The sequence below is a fragment of the Crocodylus siamensis genome, chromosome 1 (assembly GCF_052110815.1).
Source record: "Crocodylus siamensis isolate JL-2025a chromosome 1, ASM5211081v1, whole genome shotgun sequence".
In the NCBI taxonomy this organism is placed as follows: Eukaryota; Metazoa; Chordata; order Crocodylia; family Crocodylidae; genus Crocodylus; species Crocodylus siamensis.
Window position 1 is genome coordinate 258300052 of NC_143395.1, and position 9212 is coordinate 258309263.

Consider the following 9212-nt stretch of genomic DNA (forward strand, 5'->3'; position numbering starts at 1 on the left):
CATAAAAAAAATTATGGTCAGCCCTTGGTCTGAAGGTGGAAAAAGCAATTATTTTCTCATTCTGACCATCAGTATTTATAGTCTCATGTAATTAAATCAAAGACTCAGTCTGGAAATCCATATTCAGTATCAAGCTGTTGCCAGTGATGTGAAGCATCTTCAACAAGTTAAAAAACTAGATTTTGAGTCAAAATAGTTGTAAGGTTGTTAGAACACAACTTGGAACATATACAGTAGGGGGGGAAAGCATACTCCAGTGGCATAACTAGGGTGAGGTGACAGGGTGAGCCCCTCTGGGTGCCAAATTGCAGGGTGGGGAGGAGAGGAGGTGATGTGCACAAAAAAAGGCTGCACCTGTACAACTGCACCAGCAACCAGAAAGAGGGGTGAGGGGGGGTGCCAGTGCCCCACGCACCTGGCTAAGTCACTATACCTCTGGTGCTGGGGCTCATTTATAATATTCACATGCACATAATTAAGTGCCCAGTAAAGTTACTTTTCCTTCCTCTGTTTATTGCACTCTCTGGTTGCTTCTTGTCTTAAACTGGCCAGTTAAGCGCTACAGGGCAGTCAGTCTCTATTTCCTGCAATATAATTATAAGGCCCCTACTATCCCAAGAAGCATCAATCCTAAGCAGGCCCACAGGACACTACCGTTTAGCAGCAAGGGGTCGAAGAAGCAAGCCTTTGAAAAAGTACAAAAGGAACAAGCTCCTTAACGTTGTCTCAGGTGCTCAGACCTGAAATGGACTTCAAAAGGCCTGTGCTACACTTTCGGAGGGAATCCTGCTAAGTTCCAGGCTGGGACAGAGTTAATCCAGGTAGAATCACTGGAGCTTTCAATTGCAATGCTCTAATGACATCCTGACTTTGTATGAGACCACCGGAGTTCTTCAAAATCCCACAGTTTGGCCAAACTGGGATGGGTTTTTGTGGGCTTGGCAAAAGGTACATCCCTGCAGTATTTCAGTTGATTGTTCCCAAGCATGGGGACCGGTATAATTTCTCAATGAGAAGGTCACTAGAATTTTAAACATATTTTCCTCTGGCTTCGTTCTAAGAAAATCTGAACTTCCCCCATATTTCCCCTTCTCTTCCTCCCCCTCCCACAAACTCATTCTCAGGCAGATAATCGGCATAAACATTTTCAATGCAGTTTAGAAAAGTTGTCAGGAAATGGAAACAGATTCTTCAAGCTGGTAAATGCCAGGTCCCACATACTAAGCTGTGCTCTCAGATTCTCCTAAAATAGAGCACTGGGTGCATCTACACGTGCAATTCATCCGAACAATAAACTCTGAGAGAAGTTTGAGATGGACACAGTGCCTACATGTGCACCTAGGACAGCAGCAACTTGTGTCACGCCAGATGAGTTTATGCCAGGGCCTCTCCTGCACTGCATTCCAGAAGGGCTGGCTGGGGCATGAAGGTGCTGAAAGCGCAGAGCCATGTGGCTAGGCAAGAGTCTGGCCCCTGCTGGCTGGGCTGACTGGGTGCAATTTATAGCCAACATCAACATCAACATCTACATATGTGTTTAATCGCAGTTAATTACTCTGCTGTGAGACAGTACTACCTTACTGCAGCATAAATTAGTTTACTGCAGCCTAATACCATTGTAAGTGTAGATGGTGATGCTTTACTCTACAGATAGTCTACTCAGTAATAAAGTGCAGGTATAGATGCAGCCCTTGTGTATCACTTAAATTCACTTTATATATGCATGAACTGTACATAATGATACGGCAAGTTTAATTCTGTCACTTTTGTAAGATCCTTATTTTTTTTTTATTTCTTGACTTATTTTAAATACAATCTTAATAATGTATATATATAACATTACACACATAACTGTACATCTATTTTCTGTTTGAGAAATTACATAACCAACTGAAAAACTGTATTCTGCCCTTTTTCTCTGAAATCTGCATAGCCCATTCATTCTTCCATTCTACCAAAATTAAAAAAATTGGATAGCTTTTAAACAGATAAAAATGAAAAGAAAAAAAAACTCCACTTGTAACAAAATACTAGATTAAAAAGTGCAATCTCCTGCCTCTCAGAAAGCCAATTTACATTATTTTAAATGTTTTAAACGTTTTTTATGGTTGATTCTGCTTTATCATTTATTGGCATATTCTAGTTATTTGTATTTCTCCATAGGACAAAAAGATTACTATTTTTGCCTTCCATTTAACCTAGTTATTTGCACATTGACTTTTGGCATATTTAATTCTATTGCATAAACCAAAACTAGAAAAAGAAAATTTAGGAATGGTTAATCAAACAACTCAGATGAAGTAGAGTGTGGAAAGAGATTTCTGTTTGCAACAAAAAATCTACCATAATGTTTCACATATTGAAACGTTTTTGTAATCTGTTGAATAATTACATATGGCTTTTTTCATTTAAAATTGTTAAGCACATCACTTCTTTGAAGGATAAACAGCATTTTTCCTGTCATCAACTACTGCATTAGCTATCCTAGATTGCTAAGAGAAGGAGAAGTGATTTGTTAAGTGTGGAATTTTGTTGTCATTATTCACAGAACGTGGTCAAGCATAAGGACATAATGAAACATGAGATGCAACTGAGGAGCAATTGACACAATTATTTTTTATTAATTTGCTTGCAAGGCTTGAAGAGCTGACAAAAATGAGTAGAACAAGCTGCAGTTTAGTACCACATTATAAATGGAAAGCACACTACTGGGCTTTGGGTCTGTATTTTCTCTGATCTATTAGCATAATCTATTTATTTGTATAATCGAGCTCGAAAAAAAACATATGCACACAACAGGAATCTATTCTACTTTTCATAGATTTCAGAGTCATAAGGGACCTCAGTAGACCACTGAGTCTGACCCCCTGCCCTGGGCAGGAAAGAGTGCTGGGGTCAGAACGACCCCAGCTAGGTGTTTGTCCAGTCTCTTCTTAAAGATGCCCAAGGTAGGGGAGAGCACCACCTTCCTTGGAAGCCCATTCCAGATTCTGGTAACTTATTCTGTAAATAAGTTCTTCCTAATGTCTAGTCTAAACCTGCTCTCTGTCGGTTTGTGGTTGTTGTTGCCAGTTACTTCAAGGGGCACTCTGGTAAACAGAGTATCTCCTATTCCTTGCACCCTCCTTCCCCAAACAAATTTGTAGACAGCGACCAAATCCCCTCTCATCCTTCTCTTACAGAGGCTGAAGAGATCTAGGTCCCTCAACATCTGCTTATAGGACCTATCCTGCAGGCCCCTAAGCATATGAGTAGCCTTCCTTTGACCAGGGGTGGGCAATTATTTTGGTTAGAGGGCTGCTTACTTGAGTTTTGGCAAGCCATCAAGAGCCACATGACAGGCAACCCAGGGCAGATAAATATTAATTTTCTAAATGTTTTAGTGGTCCTGTGGGCTGGATAGAATGGCCTGGCAGGCTGCATCCAGCTCCCGGGCCACATTTTGCCCACCCCTGCTCTAGACCCTCTCAAGGTTATCCACATCCCTCTGGATAACCCACCCACTCTAGCTGTGGCCTGACCAGTGCCACATAAAATTATCACCTTCCTAGACCTGTTGTGATGCACCTACTAACGCATGATAGGGTGCGGTTAGCTCTATTGATCATTTTGTCATATTGTCAACTCATGTTCATCTGTGAATCAACTACCACTCCAAGATCCCTTTCTGTTGTTGTGCTGCTTACGAAGCCCTCCCCCAATCTGTATGTTTTGGTGATTCCTTCTCCCTAGGTGTAGTATTCTGCACTTATCTTTGTTAAACTGCATCCCATTTTGTTCTGCCCACTTTTCCAACTTGTCCAAATCCACCTGAATCCATTCCCTGCCCTCCAGTGTCTGCTTTGCCCCATAATTTAGCGTCATCCACAAATTTGGACAGTGTGTTCACTACGCCCTTGTCCAAATCACTGATGTTGAACAGCAGTGGCCTGAGGACCAAGCCATGGGGGACTCTACTACTCACATCTTTCCAGGTTGATACTGATCCATCCACCACTCTAGTGTGTACTTTGATTATTTTTGCATTTTCCCATAAAACAAAAACATGCCCTACCTGATTAAATTGCACCCCATTATTTGCATGTTAGGAAAGGCAGCACATATATTGAATAAGTAAATAAGTAAAGAGCACCTTTTGGCTTAGTGATTGAGCCAAAACTAGAAACTAAAGAAAGCCAAGAATTCGTTAACAGAATAACACAAAGACTAGGCATTATTTTGTCACAAATTTCCACTGACTATATACAGATAGGATTACAGTAATGTTGCAAAAATGCTTCACAATTTAAAAAATCACAAATGACATTTTGGCCCCTGGAACCTGTTCATTTAAAGGTGTCATGGGATCCAATCCCTGATCCCAACAATGGAAACATGATTTTGGGATCAAAGATCAGATCCCTCCGTACCTGCCAGTGCAGGGGAGCCCAGAATCTCCCTACACTGACAAGGTGAAAGCCAGGTGCCTGCAACTCAGCATGACCCGGGGCTGTAGACTAACAAATCAACTTATTTGTCAGCACCAGCCCTGGGGTAGCCCTGGATATGCCACGCCTTCAACTGAAGGTGCTACACAAACTAGTTTGCTGGTTTATGGTGCCATTAAATTGGGTGCTCATATAGGACACTTGCCATTTATGCCCAATTAACCCATCAATCATGGCACGAATGTGATGTAAAAGGGCCCTTATTGTTCTAAATTAACTGGCACATTTCAGGGTGTTTGAAGGTATCCAGGTTGTAGCCATATTGTTTTAAAGGAAAAAGCAATCAGGGCTCATGGTAAAGGTGATAGCTTTTATTAGACCAACAGGACTTTTGCAAAAAAAAATTGAATTGTTTGCATTTTGGAATCGTTTGAAGGACACTCAACATGCCCCTGGTCATTAGCTGCTGTACTGGCCACAGTGGATCCTGCATTCCAGTCTCGCCTCTTGTCTCATGCAGGATCTCCTTATTCTCTCTGTCTGTCTCTGTCTCTCTCTGCAACATAGCAGCGTGATGGCAGCAGGGGGAGGCAGACATAACCACATGCCAATGTCCAAAATCATTGCCATCAAGTCTTTTGAGACAGGGGGGCCAAGCTGGGACTAGCCCTGAGACCCGGCTGGCCAATTTGCTTATGTGAGTGGCACCCAGCAGATCAATGAAGTGGCAGGCCACACAGCAGCATGGAGCAGAAAGCAGAGCAGCAGACTGGGAAGGGGCTGGGAGTGGCACACAGAGAAGCAGGGGTTGGGTTTGTCAAAAAGGTTAGTTTCAGAGCAGAGACGATGGGTGCAACTCTGGGTAGGAATCGGATTGGAGAGGAGTTAAAAAGCAGGGCTTATTCCAGCCTCCTCCCTGTCCTGTCCTGTCCTGTCCTGCTCAGGACAGCCAGTAGCGCTGGGCAGAAAGGGCGGGGGTACGACAAACACCCATAGTGACGTCACCAGGAGCGTGGCCCCGCCCACAACCACACGGTCTACTGCGCATGCGCGCCACAACTCACACCCCCCCCCCCCGCACGCGCAGTCAGAACTACGGCGACCAGCCGCGCGCTCTCGACAGTACGAACGGCCACACAGCGCCCGCCCCACTCCCTGCGCACGCACAGGAAGGCCGGAGCGAGGGTTCCACGGCTCGCGCGCAAGCGCCGTAGGAACGTGTGAAGTCTCGGGCAGGCGCACTCTGAGCTCCCAAGGGCGGGCTATGTGGCGGGCGTGGGCGAGCGCCACGGGAACGGAGCATGCGCGCTGAAGGGGGGAGGGGGCTAGTTTCGTAACCGGCGCAGGCGCAGTGCGGTGCTCGGGGACCGCAGCCCCGCTCGGTGGGGGAAGGAGGAAAAGGAGAGAGCGAGAGGAAAAAAAAAAAAAAAACCACCTCAGAGTTACGTCAGGAAAAGACGCCTTTGTGCACAGCCAGACCCGTATGGCCCGGGCAGCCCCGGAACGGGCACGAGACGCGGCCGTTACTCACCCGCTCCGCCGCCGGCCGCGCCCCCCCCTGCTGCCCCCCTTGGCGCCTCCCTTCACGAATCGCCCGCGCGCGCTGCTGCCACCGCCGTGATTCCATCCATCTTGAATTTGACGTCATCCCACACCAGGGATGAGGTCATCGCAGGGAACGCTCGTCACGTGCGCAGCGTTCCGATTGGCCGGCGCGGGCGCCGGGGGTGAGGCGCTCGCGCCGCGGGGCGGGTGGCGGTTGGAGACGGTTACGGGGGATCCCCCGACCGACAAACCGCCCGTCCGCTTCCCCACTCCTCCCCCACTCCCTCACTTAGCGCGGTAGCCTTGGCGCGCTCCCCGGGGAGCCCTCCACTAGCTATGGCCCTAGCGAGAGGGGCCGAGGAGACGCTCCCACCCGCCCACGGCGGGGCAACTACAGATCTCTCAGCAGCGCCCCAGACACTGGGCTGCTTGACTGCCCTCCCCGGCGGGGGGGGGGCACGTGACCCCTCACCTCGTGGCGCTGGCCCGGGCACGTGGGAGGGGGCGCTGACGTGATGGTTGGGGCACGTGATCCCTCGCCCTGTGGTACCTCTTCACCTACTAACGGTCTGGCGCCCCCCTAACGGAGCTGACACTGAGCAGGGGGTAGGATCTGCAGGCCTAGGCTCTTGTGCTGGGGTCCCATGGGAGCTGGAGCGGAGTTTGTGCCCCCTAATGCCACCTATATACTGTGTTTGTCTCCCAGCCTCACTGTGGGGAGTCCTGGCCTCCTGAAGCCTTGTTTGCACCTTTGTCCCAGTGTCAGGGGTGCCCTTCCCCACCTGCTGTGGGTCCATTTGTAGGCAGCCTTCAAGCAGGTTTGTTCTGTCTTTGCCCAGCTGTGCTCAGGGTTTTGGCCTGCCAGCCAGCTGTGTGATGCTGAGCTGGTTAGCCAGCTGGATCTGGACCTGTGCCGCCCCTGTCCAGCCCCATGTGCCAGGATTGGGTCCTGTGTGCCTGAGCTGGCAGCAGGACCACAGCCCACAGGGCTCCCCTCACAGCCATAGGCTGGATGATGCAGTGCTGGATTTGACTCACAGGCCAAGGGCTGAGTACTCCTGCTTTAACACATTATAGACGTGTGAGCATGCTCTGGGCTGTGCTGCCTAGTGGAGTGGGAGGGACCTCAGTCCCCCATACTGGGTGTCCTTGAGCACCATTAAAACAGTTAGAAATGCCTTACAATAAATGGAAAGGCTTTCCCAGGCTTTGCTGGGCTATGGATGAGGCCTTTAAGCATGTGCTAAGAAAAAGTGGTAGTTACTCCTCGTGATCAACTTTAAGCCTAGGAAATTTAAGTGAATGAAATGAGCATTTGCACTATTTCAGTCCCTGTAATGCAGAACAGGCCCGTTTTGAGTTAAACAAAATACAGTTCTTCTCTGCCAGAAAGAATGATCTGGGCCTTTATCAAACTAGAGATACATGTTTAGTCTTTTTTTGGATTAAAATCTACATATAAGGCAGCGGGGGGTCTTCTTAATATAGTTTAGGATCTTTAATAAGTGGGCAGGAGCTGTTGTGATAAAAGAAGTTATCTTTAAAAAGCTATAATAATTTACACAGTATGCCATGCAGTTGTTAATTATATATCAATATTTCTGGATCAACTTCATGGTAACCATTTCTAGTAGTGAGATGTGATTAAATATAGAGTGTCTGATTCTGATACATGTGGAACTTAGTAAGTTTATCTGCATTTTTTATCTCAGGAGGATTAAATATTTCATTGCAACAGCAATATGAGATATAGTACTTAACGATTATGATGTTTAATAAAGAGAGAACATATAGGTCTCAGTTTAAATAAGTCTTTTGGGGCATATGTAATCTCACTGCCTTAGTTGCGATTGCTTACAAATTGAGATTCCACAGATGCTTGAAGCAGCTTGCTAAATCAGAGCCATCAAGTTAATTAAGTAATTTATAATGTAGACTTCTTTTGATTTTTAAAAAAATGCAAAACATTGCCTCTGAGCAAATTAGGGGTAGTTGCCTCAAATTTATTTGCTGAAACATACTTGACAAACTTCCTTTAATATTTTTGGCTTTCAGTTGTTTGAAAAAATTGTTACAAGTGTTTGACATTTGAAATACTCTGATAGAACTTGTTTCTGGTCTTTGAACAAAGAAGCACAACTGTTATAATCTAATACTAATATTCATGTTGACAAATGAAAAACTTTTCAGGTACAGTATAAAATATTTGCTTATACTTTATTACAGCTGAATATTCCTCCCAGTAAATTTACTGGAATACTGTCAAAAAATCAAATCAAAGGTCGATCACAAGCATATTCAAAGTAGTAATTATAAATTTTTGAGGAAGTACATGTTTTGGGTTTTTTTGGTAAGATACACCTGTGTGAGTGAAATCATAATTCATTTGTCATTCATACACACACTTAAAAAAGTAAATCTGCCTTGTACATCACGTGCTTCATTTTTAGGCCTTTTTCTGTACGGTGTGTGATTTTTTTTTTTAATGTGAATATTTAATTGTTTTAATACAGTGAAAATTAAAATCTCAGATCTTGGAGTGAAATTGCCTTTCTGTATTGGGAACCAAATGTAAATATGAAAATTCAGCAAGCTGGATCTTTCTCAATCTACTTTTGCTTTTGTGAGGAGCTTGGTGGATCATGGGTTATTCTCATCCTCTTAATAGGTTTCTTATGGAAACTGGACATTTTTCAGAGAGGTCCTTTCTGCCCATACATGGAAGTAAGCCTTCAGGGATATTTTCTGCTGCTCTACTGTATCACCTGCAGCTAGGTAGCACAGCACTTCCATAAATGGAAAGGGAGTATACAAAGGTTTAGAGATGCAAGAGCGGACTGTTTCACACTAAGGGAATGATGGGTTATCAAAGAGATCAGAAAAAGATTGGAGAGGGACATAAGATAATGTTGTTTTCCATCTGCATTGTCACTCAGACATTGAGCTGAGCATGGCACAGCACCTCTGCTAATACAGTTCCTCAGGTCAGAGCTCTCCAGCTGGGACCTGAACCCACCAGTGGGCCACACACCTGTGGGTCACATCAGGGTAAACCATGCAGCCCCAGTGCTGCTCACTCTGCAGATGCCCCACCATGTTACTGCACTTGTCTTCCCTTCCCTCACTGCTGTACAATGGATGTGCCCACTGCATTGCACTGCATGTACCTCCCACCCCCAAATGAATGGTGCCTGCTCCTCCGACTCACTCTCAGCGCTCCTAGCCCTGCTGCGCTACATT

At 45.6% G+C, this 9212-nt stretch overlaps 1 protein-coding gene across 1 annotated transcript in view; it reads right to left on the reverse strand.

Annotated features, from left to right (window-relative positions):
* The window catches only part of ZBTB21 (zinc finger and BTB domain containing 21), a 28854-nt gene extending 21457 nt beyond the window's left edge, over positions 1–7397 (reverse strand). The window contains exon 1 of the mRNA XM_090061129.1: positions 5959–7397. The gene's annotated coding sequence lies outside the window, so the exon portion shown is untranslated. The remainder of the gene's footprint in view (positions 1–5958) is intronic.
* Positions 7398–9212: the final 1815 nt, after the last annotated feature.